At 42.3% G+C, this 19,700-nt stretch overlaps 1 protein-coding gene across 5 annotated transcripts in view; it reads left to right on the top strand.

Annotated features, from left to right (window-relative positions):
• The window catches only part of LOC124332732 (protein sister of odd and bowel-like), a 33,909-nt gene that overhangs the window by 3,446 nt on the left and 10,763 nt on the right, over positions 1–19,700 (top strand). For 2 of the 5 annotated variants that reach the window (XM_046788908.1, XM_046788909.1), the window contains 2 exons: positions 12,933–13,101; positions 13,504–13,649. The exons of 1 other annotated variant lie outside the window; for it this stretch is intronic. The gene's annotated coding sequence lies outside the window, so the exon portion shown is untranslated. Of the gene's footprint in view, positions 1–5,547; positions 5,834–7,712; positions 8,086–12,932; positions 13,102–13,503; positions 13,650–19,700 lie in introns of those variants that run through there. 2 more of the 5 variants (XM_046788910.1, XM_046788911.1) reach the window with 2 other exon arrangements.

Raw genomic sequence — 19,700 nt, forward strand, 5'->3', positions numbered from 1 at the left:
ATCCCCCCGATGCCCGCCACTCGAGTGGTGTAGAACCTTATAACGTCCGCGCGTAAAAACCGCCTAAGGATTTCTTGATCCCCTCCTAGTCTCTCAGCTTTTTTCTTCTTCTTCTTTTTTGAAAAATGTCTTGGAAGAATTAGCGCGTCGGCAGACAGCACATACACCCAATGTCCGATGGTGGGTAACGATAATGTGCGCGTAAAGGGAACCAGTGGGGGGATGGAGGGTTGCAGCATAGGCCGAAAAATAGGAGGAAGAAAAAAGGGAACGAAAGTTTTGAAGGGAAAAACCACGGGTGGTAAGGGCCCGAAAAGAAGACTAGGCTAAGGGGGTCTACAATTCCTCCCTTTCGTCTTCTTCTTCGTCTTTAACTTGTTATTCTCTCCCCTTACACATTCCCTCCGTGTTGTATATTTGCGCTTCGAGGAGTCTCAACGTTTTTCCCCCAGCTAGGAAAATGGCAAAGAAATCTTCTCGTGTAACCAGCGCGCACTCTCATCTTGCGAGAGGTCTCATCTTCTTTATGCTAATCGTCTGCGGGGTTCTTTTATTTTTATTTTTGGTTAGCGCGTCCTCCCGATCATTTCCAATCCCTGCCTGCGTGTGAATATATCGTTGCAACCACCATGGCCGACCCCCGGACCAGGTGGATTGCGCCATCCGGTTCTACCAGCTCGAAAGAAACCTAAAGTCGGATCAGAGTGCATCCATGTGGGTTTTGGGTTATAACTGGGAGCCCTATTTTTCTAGGGCTACTTTTTTGTGTGTGTGTGTGTAGTTGGTCGATCAGAGAGGCCTGTATTAGGGAGGGAAACAACTTAAATAAGAAATCGGCCGACATCATATTCCCGTTACGGCGCGGGGGTGGCAGAGCTCTCTTATCTTTTTTTCTCTCTCACTCGGGAGAGATAGAGAGAGTATTTGCTGTTCACAATAGTATATCCTCGGTACGACTATTTGTGAAAGGGAAAAATAGCCCCGACAAGCGACACCTCTAAATAGCACTGAAATGTATCAATGCTTTGGTTTCTCTCCTAGTTCCTGTATGTGTTGTAATAGCCCGTCTAAGAGAGTGAGAGAGAGAAAAGATCTTGTTGTGTATATATTTTAGGCTCACTCTATACTTTTTGGGGGAGAAAGGGGGCCTAGGAAACCTAAAGAGTGCCTTCTGCTGGTCGTCGGGCCTTTCCGTGCTGCTCATGCCCTGTGTGTGTGTGTTTTTGACGAAACAGAAATAGCGAAGAGAGAGAGAGAGAGAAAAAGAACGCGGGAGAGAGAGACAGACAGAGGCCTGGATTTCTCTCAACTCCTTGCGCAAACATTTTCTCCTTTTTTTTTCCACCCCCTCTATGTTATAGTTAAGGCTCCTTCCGTCGTCGCTGAGGGGTGCCCACGGCTCCTATCTTATCGCGTAAAGGTTTTTCTTTTTTTCTTTTTGGGAGAGAGAAAAACGTACACGTGGATCACGCCGGTTCGTTTATTTTGGAAAAACCGCCACGCAATAAATGAACAACATTTCGACGATACAAAATGTTGCCCCCCGATTTTTCTTTTCTTTTCTAGCGTCTGAGGATGTTATTTAACGAAGGAAAATGTCCGAGGGTTAAGTTAAACAATAATCATATTAAATCATCGTATTCCGGTCTGTTGGTGACACGAGAGAGGGGGGTGTTTGAGAGGAAAAGAAGAAGAAGAAAATGTCGCTCCCAATCTTATCTTTTTATTTTTTGTTTGTTTGTGATGTCTTTCTTGCATCCCCCCCCCCCCTTCACACTCGTGGAACAGTGTCTATTGGGCTCCAAAGTTCGTATTTGTCCAAGAGATGAGGGGGTTCGAAGCCGCCAGTTTTGGGACCCGCACTCTCCCAAACTCCCTTACGTATATTCTTTCTTTAACTTGTTAACGGTAAGGTGCCTACGTGTAATTTATTCATTTCATCCGTTTTTTGTTTCGTGACTTTTAACTGCTGTTTAGTCTGGGGGGGAGATAAAGATTTGAACCGAGTGTCTGTTTGACCAGTTCTTTCTTTATCAAAGTATGTCAAGGTTTGTTAAATGAACTTACTTAACAGTTATTAGTCAGCTGCCGTTGATATTTAGACTTGTGTTACAAACGTATCACGATGGATGAAATGAATATAGAGGGGGGGGGCTGGAGTTGCCCTGTGTTTTGTGTCAATGAGACGAGGCCTTTGGGCTCTGCTTTGCTGAATAATGAATGAACGCACTCGCGTTCCATGCGCATGTGAGCCGCCAGCAAAGAGAAAAGAGGAAGGTTAGGCCTATTGAGAAAAACCCGACGTGTATATAACTGGGAAAGTGGAAATGGGAGGAAATTGTCGGATAGAGATCCTCATCCGGTCTATAGGCCTACTCACCGATGCACTGAGCTTGTTAAATAGTGAAAAAGGAGAAAGGGACAGTTGGTGGAGTGCGTGGGCGGTGGCCGTGGTCGGTGGTGAATGGTATCAAACGGGGGGGGGGGGGGAACTCGTGTAGGCCTAGCCATGTCCTGCTTTTTTATTTTATATTTTATTTTCTCCCTTTCTGTATCTCTTAGCAACGATCGATACAGTCGGAGAGAGAGAGAGACTGTTGCGGAACTGGTGGGTGGGAGGCCATCAAAGGCCTGGCAGACATACACAGACGTTGCGTTTGATGTCACTTGCGGATGCATAGAGGCACATCGATGCTGGGACACACACGCTTCGTGCATTCGTTATGAGCCAACTTCCAAAATCTATACAGGTTTTTTATCTACTCCGGCTAGTAGTAGTAGTACCTCGTCGTCTATTACATTTAGATACTTGGTGGGTGGAAGATAATATCGGTGTAGGCCGCGCCATCAACTTCTTCTTCTTCTTCTCCGATGGAAAATGTAACAACAAAGTTTTTGGAATCTCCTAATAACTTACTAGTCCAACAGTTCCGGATGTGATTGTCCCAAATACAAGTCCGCAATCGTGTAAAGAGGGGATTTGAGTAGTTTGGTTCGTTCATCATCCCTTGTTGAATAGCAGATTCTTTTCCATTCATTTTTCAAGGATAGAAGGCGAATAGGTGGAGGGGGAGGACGTGTTGTGTTGTGTGTGTTACATAAGAAGTGAAAAGAAAAGGTCAGAAAAAGGGGTGTCGGGCGTCCAGCAGCCGCTGCTGTTAAATTCCTGATGGATTTACGACTTGGGGTTCCCATTGCGGCAGTTTACGGAATGTTTTCAACTCTTTTATACCAAGCGAGAGAGAGAGAAACTCTTTTGGTGCTTGATCCTTTTGAAAACCTTCTGGGGTTCCTCCTTTTTGGCTCTTGCTTCCTTCCCTTTTTCTCTATGGATTCGCTCCCTCCTTTGACACACTCTTGAACATCAAAGAGTTTGTGAAACGGTGGTTGTAACATCTGCCCAACGATGACCTAACCGGCTGCTGCTGCCGCTGTTACGTCTGTCGTTCCGTTATTATTTGTTACTAGTCTACACGGACATGATACGTATATCAAAGCAGGGGAGACTATCAAAGAGTCTCTCACGAAAAAATAAAAGCAAAAAGGGGGAAGAATTTTTCGAGGACTAGGCAATAAGAGTTGAACTGTGTTTTTGTAATTTCGCGGGGTTTTTTCTTATATATATATATACGTATATATATTTAATGGTCCATTTGTTCGTTTATGATTATCTTTTGTGTTGTTTGTTGACCGTTTGATGTATCAGGGGGGCTCCGTTTTCCAGGTTGTTGACTTTTAAGATCAAGTTGCTAGGAAATATATTACAAATGCCATTGGATATTCGTGGATAATATATGATGTCCGCCTATGGGAATGAATCGCAACTGGCCGACAGATATCCAATACCTGACTCCTACACTTGGGGTAGTAATAGAATCGTAGAATCGTAGCCGCGCTCGTTGATGATATTTACCCGCGTTCATTACGTCCGAAACTCTTGAGAGCAAGTTTGGAATAACTCATTTGAATGATTTGTAAATGCACAGAGAAGGAGAGAGGCAACTCTTATTACGCAGGTTTCGGGTATGTTCATTGTTCAATGTTCATGTGATTATGAAAAGGTTAAAAAAGTAACTTTGGGAAACGAATGGATCGACTTTTTCATTTTAAAAAATTGACTCGTTCAATGGCTGAAAGATTTGTGTTATTTGGAAGAAAGGGTATGTAGCACCTTTCCTATTTTCACCTGGCGATGGGTTGCGTATATACAGAAGACCTTGGGAGGAGTTGCCAAGATGTGAAAGGGGTTGGAATATAGAAGGATATATATTGCACAACGGGGGTGTTCCCGTCAAGCCCTTTGATGTCTTCTATACAACCCCGAATTCAATCCTTTTTCTCTCTCTCTCTCTTTCCTTTTCTGTTTGATGTAACAAAAAACCCCAAAAATATTTTTCCGGAGGGACCCAATTCATCTGCGTCTTTACGATTTTTGGCTTCTTTTTAAGGAAGGAGGATATCGATGCAACCACAGCTGTGCAACAATTTTCGCTATTGAGTTTTTTTTCCCCCAAGTTAAAAAAAAAATTCGTCATTTCTCCTTCACTGGACGGAGTCCGATTCTCTTTTTTTCTATTTTAAATGGTCAAATTTCATCCAACATATTGGCATTTTGAGATTTGTTTTGTTTGTGCGGAAGGGAAAACGGAATCAAGAGCAGATGTTGAGTCATATGGAATGTTGCTGGTTGTGTGTGTGTGTGTTTACTCGCAACTACTGTCGATATTTTCAATGAAAAAAAAAATGAAATGAAAATGTTATTCCCTCCGTTTTTAGGGACTTGAAAAGAACATGTCCATCACGGGCACACACACATCCACTGTACAATTCAAACAATCCTCTTGTTATGTGTCTGATTTCAGACCGAAAGTTTGTCCTATTGATTCTCCCTTTTTTCCTCCTTTTTTTTCGGCTCGGCCGTTGCACTCGTCTTGTTTGCGCCTGTCGGAGAGAGAGAGAAAAAGGCCACTGGAATGTGTTTGTTGAGCAACAAATCTATTTTTTAATACCCAAATTTTGTTTGTCTACCGTTTCGTTTTTTTTTCTTCCGTACCCAACGAAAATGTTGAAAAATCGCCATGGCAACCGACTAGCAGACTCGTGTTTGTGTCAAACGTTTCCCGTTGATAACTGACGAAAAAGTTACACCCCTTTCCCTAATCTTCGTCTCTGTAATCTCGGAACGTTTTTTTTAATTATTTCTTTTGGCCAAATGTCACGCGGATATCCAATCGCTTTGAGTCACTGCTGTTTGTTTTTAAGCTTTGACTTTTTCTCGGGCTAAGAATGCTGATGCAACGCAACGCAAGACTGGAACGATAAAGAAAGGATTATATCTACGTACATCCTTTGGCTGTGCGTTGCATCACGAAGAAGCAACTCGGTAGATAGCGCCCGACTTTTCCATCAAAGGTTCCATCAGTTGTTTGGGGATTTTTAATCAGCACCGCAACTATTTTATCGCTCTATTTTTTTTCACACAAAATCTTAGCACCTCCCTCTCTCGCCCAGGGTACAACATACACACGTTATAATGGGTTATTTCGTTCTGGTTTCATTCTAGTCATTTCAGTGGTCAGTGTTGCAGCTTTTGTCCATTAATGTACTTTGCTTTTAGTCCTTTTTTTCTCGCTTGTATTTCGGCTCTTGTCTAAAACAAACGCCGAAAAGAATCGGTCATCCGGGGCGTGTCTCCTCTCTTGTGTCGTAATAACTCTTGGCCGGATAGTTTTCCAATAATCCAATCCTGTGCCACACCACAGTCTCGCTCTAATATTGGGATTCTATTATTTCGTCGAAAGGATAAAAAGCAGGAAAAGGGGGAAGAAAAAAGGTACGACTACATTATAGAGATGTGTCTACATTTTAAGCTCTTTTTTTTACACCTTTGTGTTACCTTTTCAACCCGTTCGTTTTTCTTTCATGTATAGTATTTCTACCTCTCCATTTAACGAGTTCAGGTAGGGAAATGTTTGGCGCTTTCGTGTTAAAGGAAAGCTATAAAAACTGGAAGGAAATGAGGTGAGGCCACAAAAAACTAAAAGGCGATTGGAAATTGGCAGTAAAAAAAAAACATTTTCGGAGGGTTTGAAAGAAGAAGGAAATTTTGCCGATACATTTTGTGTGTGTGTGTTTGTGGGGGTGGCGGCGGAACTAGAGAAGGAAATGCAGTAAAAAAAAATGTAGACCTGCTGACTTGGTTATATTTCCTTTCACCCCCGCTGCGAGAGAGTTCAAAAGGTAAAAAGAAAATAAAGAAAGAAAACAACAGCAGCAGTAACAGCAGCTTGGTATCGCGACTCGGGTGTAATTCAATCATTGGCGATGGGCTGTTTGGTTTAACTTCAATCTTCCCTCGCTTTTCTTTTTTTTTTCTTAGTCTAATAATAAAAGTCGTAAATCTAATAGCGACTGGTCCTCCGCCTCTTCATCAGCGATTGAAAATCGATCCACGCCGATCGATGCGTCGGTTAATTGCCTTTTACTTTGGAAAACAAAAGAAACGGTTTGAGAAAAAAAGAAAAAAAAACTTTTTCTTTTGTTTTTACTCATTAACACACTGTCGAACACGTCAATTATCTCTTGTGCGAGCCGACCTTGTGTAATTATAGGCCACGTTGTTAAGGTGAAACCAGAACTTACACCGAAAAAATAAAAGGTGTTATAAATAGCAGCAGACTCCTCCCTGTTTTTTGTGTGTGTTTGCGGTATAACACTCAGTCAACACAACAGGAAAAATAAAACTCGAGCGTGTGTTATCGAATAGCACGTGTGTTGTATAGAAAACGGGAGCGCGTGCGTGTTTTTTTACGTTTTTTTATATGTATTTTTTTTCTACTCCCCTCGGCTCCTTTTGACTCGACAGGAGAGCGTTTCGTTTTTTGTGTGTGTGATGTAATACATAACAGAGTGCCCCTCTCCCCTTTCATTTGGTTTTTTTTTTCTTCTTCTTTTAAAGAGGGGCATATAAATAGAAGAGAGAATATAAAAAAAAAAAAAAACAGAATGGGAAGTAAAAAAGAAAAAAACACGAGAGGGATTCCCCCTTCAGGATTCCCGGCTTTTTCAATGTGACGTCACATCTGTTTTTTGTTTTTTTTTCTTTATTTTTTTCATGTTGAAACGACAACATTTTCATTGATGGAAAAATGTTTAATTCATTTTTTGTTGGTGGGTTCGTGATTGACGTTAGGCCGTTTTCTTATCTGAACGCAATTGAACTTTCAAACTTTTTTATCTGATTTTGTTTTTTAAATTTTTTAAAGACATTTCAACGGTTTTTTCAAGTCTATTTTGGGGTTCGTGATTTGATTTTTTCGTGACTTGCTGATGAACATTAACTGAATGAGTCTGCTGTTTTTGAGCGATTAATTTATTGTTTCGGGTTTTTCATTGATGTGGAATTTGGTCTGTCCTGTTGATACACTTGATCCTAGACGAAGGTCAGAAGTCCCTTTTCATCAGCATGTTGCATTCGATAAAATGCCAAAGTAGACAACGTCCTTCATATAATTTATCTTTACTTTTTTTCCATTTCGTACCAGATCCTGGACTTGCGCAACTATTGCACCTTTTGTTTCAAAGGTTTTCGTTGTTTCGTTCTCGGACCTTTTATCGTTTTTTTTTTCTTCAATTTCGCACCGTCATTATGACACACTTGCCTTTCATTTGGAAAATTGATGAATCATTTCGTATTCCGTAATGTTTTTCATTCAATTTGCTTGTGGTAGCGGACAAAATTACAAAGTTATTTCGAGTTTCGGAGCTGTCGGACCGGCCGATCGTTGCGAGGGTTACTTGTTTGTGTGTGTGTGACTGTCGTGAGGAAGTGAAAAATAAAAATCCTCTGAAAAAGTATTTGGGAGAAGGGTGTAGTTTCTACACGTATTTTTTCTTCCTTTCTCTCTCTCTCTCTTTCTCCCGCTTGGGTGGTGTAACGAGGAGTTGGGTGAACTTGACACGTGTGTGAGAGAAACCCGCAGCACCACCAGACCGCAACCCCCGAAAAGTTGCGTTCACCGCCCTTTTTCTTCTTCTTCTTCGGTTTTGGCGCAACAGTCGAAGGGGAAAAATACAACAAAAAATGTAGGTCACAAAACAACCAGCACATACGAGAGAGGGAGGGAACGTCGTCGGTTCTCCGCTGCGTGCCGGCCAAAAGCGGTTGGAATATATCGTGGGCATTTCCTATAGACACACACACACACACACAACTATGTGCGTGTGTACATTGACGAAGTAGAAAGAACAAAATCTAGAAGGCATTTCATGGAGGAATCTTTGAACGTTTTTCGCCAAAGGGAATGTATCAAAGAAACATTGTAGCAGCACAGACAACTCGCGCCCCCCTTTTTTCTCCCTCCTTCAAATTGTGCCTCTTTTGCCGGACGGTTGTGGCGTTCTTCGTGTTGTTATTCAACACACGGAAGATGGCCTTTTTTGGCTTTCTCTTTCAGCGCCTCCCTCTTTTTCTTTTTTCTTTTTCTCCCTTTTCCCGCAATTCGGAGTAAACAAAATTTCTTCCGATAACACCGCCTTCTCCTTCTTCTTCTTCTTCTTCTGGAGAGAGTAGGGGCTGGCTGCTGGATGCAAAAATATGCGCAACAATCCATCGTCCCTTCAGAGCTCGGGCTCTCTCATCTATAACTTTCTTCTGATGCATATCATCATCATCATCATCTTTTTCTTCTTCTTCTTTTTCTTCTTCTTGAGGGGTTGCGTCATCATCATCGTAGGGGATGGGATCTCCATGGATGTTGTTTTGCCACAGCGGAGAAGAGAATATATATACAAGGGTAAAAATAAGGGGGCCGCAGATAAACATCAAACTTTTTCCTGTGGGTTTGCTGCTGCTGCTGCCCATACGGTTTTTTTTTTCTTTCTTAACATTTAGAAGATTCTCTTCTGTCACGTCATCAGGAGCAACTAACTGTACACACACAGTTCTTCTCCCCCCTCTCTTTCAGAATTTTTTTTTTGGTTATTCTTCTTCCTTTTTGGCAGATAGGGAGAAATCATATTAGATTGTCTGTCTGGGCACCGAGCCCTTTTATATTATTCTTTCTCTGTTTTTGGCCTGTCGTGTCTTTTTTTTATTTTTCGCTATCTCGTTTGAAAAAGGTTCCTTTGCCGCAAAAGAAACTTCTTCTTCTTTTTTTCCACCTGATATTTTTATTATTTGACTGTTGTGTGTGCAGAGGTCCTCTTGTTTCTCTTTCTGCTTAAATGGGTTGCTGGAACTTTTTTGCAGTTTGAGATGGGGGGGGGGGGAGAGAAAAAGGTCGAGCGGCACTTTCCTCCCAAATTGCCCGTGCCTCTTTTTTGGCGAAATCCTTTTTGCAATTGAACTAACCGGCACTTGAAGAATCTTTTTTATGATTATGTGTCTCCTTTTTGAACTTGATGACTCTCTTGTCGAGCTTGTTGCTGCATCCCCTTTTTTTTTTCGCCAGCGCACTTGCGCATCTATACGCACTTGCTCCTTTTTCTTCTTCTTCTGTGATATTATTTTAACAGCTGGGGGGACATAGGACGAAACCTTCTTTGACTGTCGCCTTGGCAGATTTTTATTATTTTTATTGACTTGTTATGCTCATCGTTTTACTTTGGTCTGCCAGGAGAAGAAGAAGAAGAGACACTGGCAGCAGCCTCACTTCCGTCTGGGGGCAACCTCTTTTTTCGCACAAATAACCTGTCGATGGGTAGTAGACAAGAGGCCCCCAAACCTCTATATGTGTGTATTTGAGCCATTCAAGCTTTAACTTTTATTATTATTATTATTACGGGCTTTGGAAATGTTGGAGAAGAAGAAGAAAAGGAAGCCTTTTTCTTTCTTTTGTCCTATCTGATTTCAGTCCCGACACAGCGTCATACAGGGCCGTACGTGATGGCTATACCTATTTTTCTGTGTCATTCATTAGAGGCCTATTTATTAGAAGTAGAAGCCTTACCTACTACTTGTTTGTCACATTTTTCCCCCCTTTTTTTTCTCTCCCTTCAGACTGGGGGAAAAAAATTGGCCTCGTCATGTTTTTATTCATTTTCGTACTCTCTCTGGATATTATATCGAAAGGCTTCCCAAATTGCCTCTTGATTACTTGCATTGGGAAATTGTAGCGTAGAAAGTTATTGATGTAGGTGCTGGGCATTAATTGGCTAAAGAAAGACGATTAAAAAACCTGTCGGAAAATGAAAATCGTTTAGCAAAAGAACCCGAATAATTTGACACTTTGGATTTTTGTAACTTTTCGGAAGAACACCAGACACTAGCGCCTACAAAATTTTTTATTTTTTTAAATGGTGGCAGTATTTAGTACATTTGAGCCGAGAAATTAGTTTCGGCATTATTTGACACCCTTCTTTTTCATTATTTCTTTTCGTTAGTATGGGATTGGCCGTCTAATTTTTCTGCAAATTCATCGGGCGTTAAAACACGACGGGGGATCTCTCGCGCGTCTTCCGACTGCTGTTTCTTTCACTCGTTGCAGAAAGGAACTTTTCTTCTTCTTCTTTCTTGATGTTGTTGTTGAAGAAGAAAAAAAACGGGGCCCCCAAATTGTCTCATCGACAGGCGAAGCTATATAACAAATGACCCCAATGTTTCATGCTGCCCAGTCCGAGTCAACAACAACACACACAAATGGTGCAAGTGCCTTTTTCCTTCTTCTTTCTCCCCTCGACCGAAGAAACTGACTAGGCAAAGAGCAACACAAAAAAGGGCAAATATAAGAGAGAGAGAGAAAAGTTATTATACATACAAGCGCAGGAAATAGGAAGAAGGAGAGAAGAGAAAAAAAAGGGCTGCGCTTATATTATATTTATATTATATTGATGCGAAAACAGTAGAGAGGGAGCCTCTCTTCTCTTGTCTTTATGTTTTCTTCTTCTCCTTTTTTGCGCACAAAATGGGGCCGAGAAGGGGGGGGGGGGGGGAAGAAGAAGCAGCAGCCCCGCATCAACAAAGCTTTTGACCCATTTAAAAGCCATTTGCAATAACACAGCCCTTCGGTTTTTCTCTCTATATCCCCCTCCGACTCGCTACTTGTTTCGTCTTCAGGATGGCGTGTCTCAAGAAGAAAAAAAACACCATCAACCCCTTGCGTTCATTTGCTTTTCGCCTTGCACATAATAGATGTGTTTGGTTCTCTTGTGCCAAAAATGACCTTTTTTTTTTCTCTTTCAAACTTGTTGGCTCGACTTTCGCGTTTACCATGTGTTACGAACGTCGTTACGTCACGGATGATGATGACAACAGACTTCTTTTGGGGGAGAAACTGTTTAGCCGAAAAAGTGTTTTTCGGCCGTTGGAGTAGTAGAGAGATGAGGCATGGGAAAAAAGTGATGGACGCTGGTGAGCAAGTGTCTATTATTGCATGCGAAAGAGAGTTGGCCAAATAGCGTCAAGATGGCAAAGAAAAGAAAAGGCATCTCGGATAACCGTTACACAAAGTTTTTCGCAATAGCGCGTCCCTTCTAACCCCAGAGAGAGAGAGAGAGAGGGTCTAGCGAGCTGTATTTGCTAGAGAGAGAGAGGGGAGGCATCTTGTTACATACAACAAGTTTTTCAACAAACGGCGAGAGTTATGCCAGGTCCGTTCGGCCTCGACGGCCCAGCATATTGTGTTACGTATGGGGCCAGAGTTTAGCTATAGATAGTGGAGAGAGAGAGAGAGAGACCTTTTTCGCCCTTGCCAACTGTTGTGTATATTTTATGTATATGTGTGTCGGTGTGTCCTTCTTAACTACTTCGGCGATCCCTCTCTCCGTAGGGGTTAGGTGGATTCGCAACTGTCTTTTCTCTTATATAAGCCATAAAGGGAGAAAAAAGGTTGTTGTCTGGGTATTCTTTTCTAGGTCAAACACCGCCGGAAGGAATTTAAAGTTCTTCTTCTTCTTGTCGTTGATTATTTATAAAAGAAGAAGAAGAAGAACAAGCGCGGATCTGACTAGTGACTAGGCGTATGTACAACTCTTTTGTATTGTAGAATATGGACCAACGCCGCCGCCAAAAACCAAATAGTTTTCGGGGGATCGATTCCGGAGTAGTAGCCAGCCAGCCAGCCAGCCCCTTTATAATAAAAAAAAACCACGCCAGCTCTAGGCAGCAGCTAGAGAGCCTTTAAAGAAGTTTGTTTTGAAAGGTCTTCTGAATGGGGGGCTCGAATGGAATCCCATGGATTTCCGAAATGACTGGACATGGATATAGTTCCGCACTACCCTGGATAGTAGTATAGTTGTCCTCTCTCTCTCTCTCTCCATCCGATGTCTCACCTTGGCATTGCTGGTGTTCACTCTGATGTGTGACATCATTGACCACCCCGCTCTTTGGCGATTCACAAAATTTTCTATAGAGGCGGCCATATAGATTCGGCGCAAAATGCTGCACTGCGCCGTACAGTGTAGTAGATGACCCCCCTATTCTTTCATGTGTCGCCCTCCCCCTTTGGCCGCCGTCATTCCGGCTCTCTCTCTCTCTCTCTCCTTATCCGCCTTCTTGGGCTTGTCCCTTTTGATTTCTCCCCTTCCGAAAATGCGAAAAACCGTTGAGACGGTTATAATATAAACGCGCAGTTGAGAAAGAGATACAGTTGTGAGCGCATTTTTTCGCAATCGCCTTTTCTAGTCTGCACAACAATCGCAATAACTAGCGAAACCCCCACCCACCCAACCCCGCCGAAACCTTTGAATGAAGAGAGAGGCCACACCTCTTTCGGCCTGTGTTTGTCTTGGCGGAGAAACATTTCGCTACAATCGTAATGATTTCGCGGAGCACTATCGAATGAAAGTCTTGTATAGTCTGCCGGTTACAGTCGAGTCGAGTGTCAGTCTGATTTGTGAGTGTCCAATGTGCACAACATTCGTCTTCTAATAATTTGCCATCCGTTTGGGACTTGAAACATTATTTGTTTTTCTACTTTGATCCATCGGTACAGGAGTTCCAATTGAATCGGCCGTCCGAGTCCTGCGGTGCCTGGCCGTGAAGGGTCAACCCGAAAGTGCTGTGTGTCTCGTTTTGTGCGTGCGCCCTTTTCTCTTTTCGGCTGAATCGAGTGCCAATCGTTCGCGGACAGACCCTGGCGACGTACAGCATCCAAGTAAAAAGTAAGTGTTTATCGCTTTGATTTTATTACAAACAATTTGGCGGGGGGATTCAACCCTTGCCGCTCTTTTTTGGGACCGTTATTCTTGGCGGATGGATTGGGTTAGAATTTTGTTTTACAGCGACTTTGGCCCAGTTTGGCAGAAAAATACGGGCCCCAATTTGTTTGTTGGTCTGTTTGAGTTATTTTGGCCGATAGTAAAAGTAACAGTACAGTACAGAGAGCAGTTTTATATGGCGTGTTTCGGCGCAGAGAGAGAATGTACTATACAATCTAACTGTACATTTTTGCCTGACCCTTTCTTGAAAAGAAGGAGGAGGCTGGCTGACTTTGGTCTACAAGTTTTTTTTTTTTTCGAAATTGTAATTGTCAATATAAATATTTTTTTTATTGCGCCTTTCAGGTCATTGCCAAATTTCCCACGTTCCGCACTCTGCGAGACTTTCTTGGCCGTCTCTTATTTGTTTCATTTTCGCTGTCCGCTATAAAACAAGGACCATCCCCGAAAGACCAGCCCAAACAACCCAACAGCAACAACAACAAATCACCGTAAGTGCGGAATGTTTCTTCTTCTTTCTCTTCAACTATTGCGCTCGATGCAAATGCTGGCCGCCATTTTGTCTGTTTTTTTTTTTGGGTGGGGAGAAAACGATATGCGCGTGCTGTTTTTTGTTGGTAGAGCCGGTACAAGACACACGTGCCCGTGATTTATAGCGGCAAGGCTTTTGATCCCCACACATTATGTGGAATCGACATTATGTGTCTATCTGTTCCGTCCCCGATGGATCTCGATGGAAAAAAAACAACAGAAACAGCCAATCGTATCGCAGGGGGGACGAGTCTCTGTCGCCCACAAAAAACAGAAACTCGTGCCGGCGATTATCGACGGCGATCGACGCTCCATTCCCATTCGTCGACGCCCTCCCCATCGACACATTAAAAAAAAAATGCATTCACATTTTTTTATCGAGTTTTTTATTTTTTATTTTTATGAAGGGCTCATAGAAAAAGTTAAAAAAAAAAATAGGAAATGGTTTTTTTTTTCTTCATTTGCTAGGAATCGTTTCTATTATTGCGCACATTCATTTTTATGTGTGAATTAATGTCTTGTGCCTGCTGCTGCTGCAAGGCCTTCCGTGTCACCGGGTGTTTCTTTCACTGATGTAACGAACGAACGGGGGGTGGGGCCCTATTGTGTCATCATCGTTAAATCAAGAAAAAAAAATGGTTCCAACTGTTTGTGATTGGACCGGAATGGAATAAACTGTACGTGCCAGTTGTAGCCGCAGATGACGCCCATTGATGATGGTCCCGTCTACTTGCATTTACAAGAGACGCCCTAAAAAATACAAAAAAAATCTTTTCCCCTTAGAAGAAAAAAAAAAATAGGCAGAATTGTGTAACAAAAACAGAATTGTACAAATGTGACAATCGTCATGGAGTTGTATTTCTCCTTTTTTTTTCGCTCTCTTGATCCATTCAACAAACCAAAAAAAAAAGGGGATCCAAAAAAAAAGTTGGTAGCACCACACACACACACACACACGGAAGGAACACAAAACACAAAAGCCGAAAAAAGGTGACGAGCCGAAAAGTAACAGCCAGCACAATTTTTTTTTCTTATCCTATTTTTGGAAGCTGTGAGAGAGAAAGAGGATCGATACATATATATTGTATTTAATGCTTTCTCTCTAATACTATAAGGGATAGAGAGGAGGGGGGACCTGATAACACGTAACGTCTCTTTCTCTTTTCTCTCTCTCTTGTGTGTTGTTGTGTTCAAATCTATATATCCCCCCTCCATTGGACGCAATTGCCCGAGTAGACGCAAATAGTAGAAAAGCTTATGTGACTCTGCGCGACACAGTCGAGTGAGGGGGGAAATTTTTTTTTTTCCTTCTTCTTCTTATTTTCTTATGTGTCGTGTGTCTATCTGTTTTCGCCCGGCTGTTTGCTCCGGCCCGGGGAGGTTTCGGTGGGGCACCCGATATAGTATAATGCTGGTCAAGAGGGGTGACGCCGTATTTCTCCTTTTTTTTTGTTGTTATTATTCAGCTCTGTGTGCTGTGCTGTGCCACAGTCGATAGCTGCTGCTGCTACCCCGAAAAAATTTGGTTTCTATAGATTTTTCCATCCCGGTCGTATGTGGGGACCCTTTTCTCTTTCTATTTCTCTTTCTGTAGTTACTATTGAACGGGCCAACACTTGCGTCAATAGCTTATAAAAGCAATCATAATGCTGGCGACGCTAGGAATCTATATAGACTATGGTCTTCGTATTACTATGACGGTGCTATACTACAAGGGTGGAGTAGTAGTAGTAGTAGTTGTCGAAAAAAGGGGGTTCTCTTCTTTCTCTTTATTCTATTTTTTGATCTGGAACCAATAGGACTCCAACGGTTTCACCGATTGGTTCTCTTTCCGCCTCCCAAAAATAGGAAGAAGAAAAAATACATTAACAGTAACATTTTTTACAGGGTGGGGTTGGGAGGGTTATCGAGGGGGGTTGGGTTGCTCTATGGGCGCATCTGCTCGAGTATGGGCCTTCCATGTTCTATAGGGGAAAGAAGAAAAAACAGAAAGTGAAAAAAAAAAGTTGGGAAACCCCTTTTTTGTGTTGGTCGTATAGGGAAAAAGGGGTATTGACTAGATTCCTATTGGTTCCACTTGGTTCCTCCCCCTTTTTCACGAGAACACACCCACCGCAACTCTTTGACGGGACGGGTCCACCACCATCCAACTCGCACACCCACCTGTTGTCTGGACGTTCGAATAGCCTTTAAAAGAAAAAAATCCATTTCCTCCTTCGTTTCCTTTTCGTTGATCATTTTCTTTCTCGGTTTGGGTTGTCTTGGCAACCCGAAATCTGAATGAATATCTTTTTATTTTGAATGATGGTATATAGTGTTTTTATCGTAGTGGCGATGGCAGAAATGCTTTCGGTGCGTGATGGGTTGTGGCGGCGCCAAATTCAATTGGGAAGTAGAAGGGGAGAGAGAGAGAGAAAAAGAAGAAATAGTAGTTGCTCACGTAACGAAGCCTATTCAATGCCCTGAAGACCTCGAGCCCCCCCCCCTCTCCCGACAGAGTTTTGGGTTGATCGATAAACATCGAAAAAAGCCCAGACTCGGCCATTGCGTTGCCCAAATAAACGCCATATTCGTCGTTACACCTAAAATATCTTTCTATTGCGCTATTGGTATATTTCTTAAGCAGATGGCGGAGGATCATGACCAAAAAAAAAATGTAAACTTCATCTCTCTTTTTGTATTTATTCCCTCTTGAATTTCTGTGCAACGAGAAACTTATTGCCAAAAACCAGTTTCGGTACGGTCGTTCAAATGGTCAATCATCTTCTCTATGCACCACCGTTGTGGGCCTCTCTCCCCCCTTCAAAATAATATTTTCCAGTCGAAGCTATAGAGTTCCGTTGTTGTGTTGTTGTGCGAGTCCAAAATCGAATTCGATCCAGACAGAAAGCAGCGAGTTCCTTTTAGCTGCTGCTGCTGCTGCTGTCTCGCTTGCGGATTATTTCCGGCAAACGGTTCAACGGATTTCGATGGCCAACACATTCCATCAGTTTTCATGGTCTAAATAGAGCGCGCCTTATCACACACACACCAAACAGTTGGCTTGGAAGGGACAACAATTCAATCGAGTCAGAATGCGATCGGTTCCGCACATTTCGACACATCATCTTCTCCGACTACTTTTTTTCTTTCTTTCTTTCTCCTTTGATATGCTCGGGTATATATATATCTATCTGTATCTATCAAAAGAGATGTTACACCGGATTTTGATTCGGTTAGACTATCCTACTGCCATCACCCCCTCCTCTTGCATTTCATATCTCTCTCTCTCTCTCTCTCTCTCTCTAATAAATATATAGATACGGCAGACGTTTGAATTATTGAGTGGATAGGAAGAAAAATCTAGTTTCTATTATTGACATGCAGTTGGCGTGCAGAGGGGAAATCACAAGTCGAGTCCGGTGATCTCTGATGCGTCAACGAGAGCGAACGAGTCGAGTTGTTGTGTCCCCCCCCCCTTTTTGAAATAAAAAAAATATCAAGAGCTTCAGCAGCAGTTGTACGAAGAAAGAATTCGTTTATTATTGATTCGCTTATTGTCTGGTATATATAGATATAGCCCCCACGAGTGCATCCCATATCTAAGAGTGGGAAACGAATAAATAAACTCGATACTCGTCATGTGCCAATTGTGCGACAATAAGTCAGTCCAGACTCATCGCACGTGGGCAGAGCTTGGTCCAAACTTGGGGCCTGGATCCTCTTCTTGTTTGTCTTTGACTGCTGGGATTCCTTTTGTTGGCAGCACAGGAAATGGGGATGAAAAGGCAACACGAGTGGGATGATTCAAACTATTGAAGGAAAAGATGAGTTCTTGTGTGTATGTCCGCAAAAATATTGCGTGATTTCTTTCGTCCTGCTATTATTTCCCTCTTCCGGAGTGGAAAGAAGAAAAAAAGGAAGCACACTTGAAAGTTCATATCCGTACAAATGTTTAAGAAGTCTTAAGCGGCAGCAGCTGTCGATCCGCCACAACGGTGTTGGCCAGGGAGGCGTCGGCCAACTTGGCAATCCGACAAAAGATGACAATGTCCAATTTTTTCTTCTTTCGACACAATCAGAGAAATTCGGATGCAATAAGAAACCCCTACGTAATTCTATTGGATTCCCAAAATTTTTTTCTTTTTTTTCTCTGTGAGTGGAATTAAATAATCAAGTTTACTTAACTATATCGAATGCTGAAATATTTATATGCATGGGAAAAAAGGGGGGAGAAACGGAAAAAAGGAGATCGAATTTTTATTGGGAATCTGAGAGATTGTGATCGGGTTTTGTCGGCTCCTGCGGGTTCCTCCTTCTCTTTTACAATTCACGTACATGTTGGAAGGGGGTTATATCTATTAGGGATAAGCCTTTTGCCAATAGGGGATGAGCAGCACACTGCAATGTATATAGCAGCAGCAGCGCTTGGCAATAAATAAAAGTAGGACTCAGAATGGCCGCCTCGCCTGTTCCAAATCTTTCTTTTTTTTTCTTTTTCCCACAGACAAAAACGGGACTGAATTGCCAGTGCAGTTGTGGAAACTCTTCTTCTTCTTCTCCTCTTGTTTGTCTATGTGTGTGTGTGTTTCTTAGCTATCCCCTTTTTGGCCGGGCCGGTCCCTTTTGTGTGTCAACCTCTTTTCACTTTTTCCTACCTTGGAAAAATTTGGACAGAGAAGGAGGAGCCATGAAAAGTTTGGGATGCAGTTACACACATTGGAAAACACTTTGGGCTTTTTCTCTCTCTCTCTCTCCCCAACCAGCCCTTTTGTCGTAGTTTTTAGCTTTTCATTTTTAAAATTCTCTCCTCCCCAGTCGTCGTTACATATATTATTATATGGAGGGGAAATTGTATATACGACGCGCTATAAAAATGCGCGCAGTTTTTGAATTCGGCATCACGACGCGTAGAGAGAGAGGGGAGCGTTTGACGATTCGAATCGGAACCATTAGCCCAGCGCCATCATCGCCGTCACAAATGATTGATCGTGTAACCCAATGATTCTCAGCATTTTTTTTTCATTCCTCGGAATAGTTTTTATTCGACTGCTACTGCTGGGCTTAACTCTAAACTGATTCTATTTAACTCACTCGGTTTACTTTTTAGGCGACTGAAGTTATATCGTTGGTGGTCCTACAAGAGAGACCCCGGCTGTTTTTCTCTTGAAAAATCACGGTCAAGATCGAATTTCTCCGGTAACAGGCCCCAAATCTGTCCCCCCAAAAAGTAAAGAGAAAACGTTTTAAGGCCAATAAATCAAAGTTGGCAACAGTTGGCAAAAAGAACAAAAAAAAGGTCTTGTTCTTCTTCTTCTTCTTCGCTGGATATATAACATATATATATAAAGGCGATGGCGAAAAGACGTGCGGAACGAAAAACCAGTAGGGGGAAAGAGAGAGGCTCACCCAATTGGGTTCTCGTCTGTCTGCGAGACATTTTTGGCAAACAAGAGATGACAGAAGAAGAAGCAGGGGGGACCTTTTTTCTTCTCTTCTGGTTGCAAGTTGTCGCGAACGGTCAGTCAACGTGTGTGTGTGTCGCCGGAATTCCGCCCTTATAAGATTCTATTCTTTTTTTCGACCCTCTACTTTCTTCTGGCTGGGGCCACAACGTAAGAGACAGCGTCTGCCATCAAGATGAGAGACTCTTTTTCTGGTTTTCTTCATCTTTCAATTTCCCACGCTCTTCTTTTTTTATTTTTTCGGATTTTGGCAACAAACTTTTTTTTTTCTCTTCATCTACTTCCAATTTTTGCGTCACCAGCGCAGAAAAACAGGAACAACGGTCATTCCATTTTCTGAAAAGACTTTTGTGGAAAACACAATTTCAGTCCGGTGACTGAGGTTTTTTTTTTTATTTTTTTATTTCTTATTTATTTGGTTCATTTCATTCCACCTTGTTGTCGATTCCAATGAAAATCCGCATCAGCTTCTTGGTCCGTCAGCCACCGAAAAGAAATGCTTATCATTTGGTCACTGACCGATCTCCTATATATATCCCTAAGGCCTAATGATTGATGGAACACAAA

Source organism: Daphnia pulicaria, chromosome 1 (assembly GCF_021234035.1).
Source record: "Daphnia pulicaria isolate SC F1-1A chromosome 1, SC_F0-13Bv2, whole genome shotgun sequence".
Taxonomy (NCBI): domain Eukaryota; kingdom Metazoa; phylum Arthropoda; class Branchiopoda; order Diplostraca; family Daphniidae; genus Daphnia; species Daphnia pulicaria.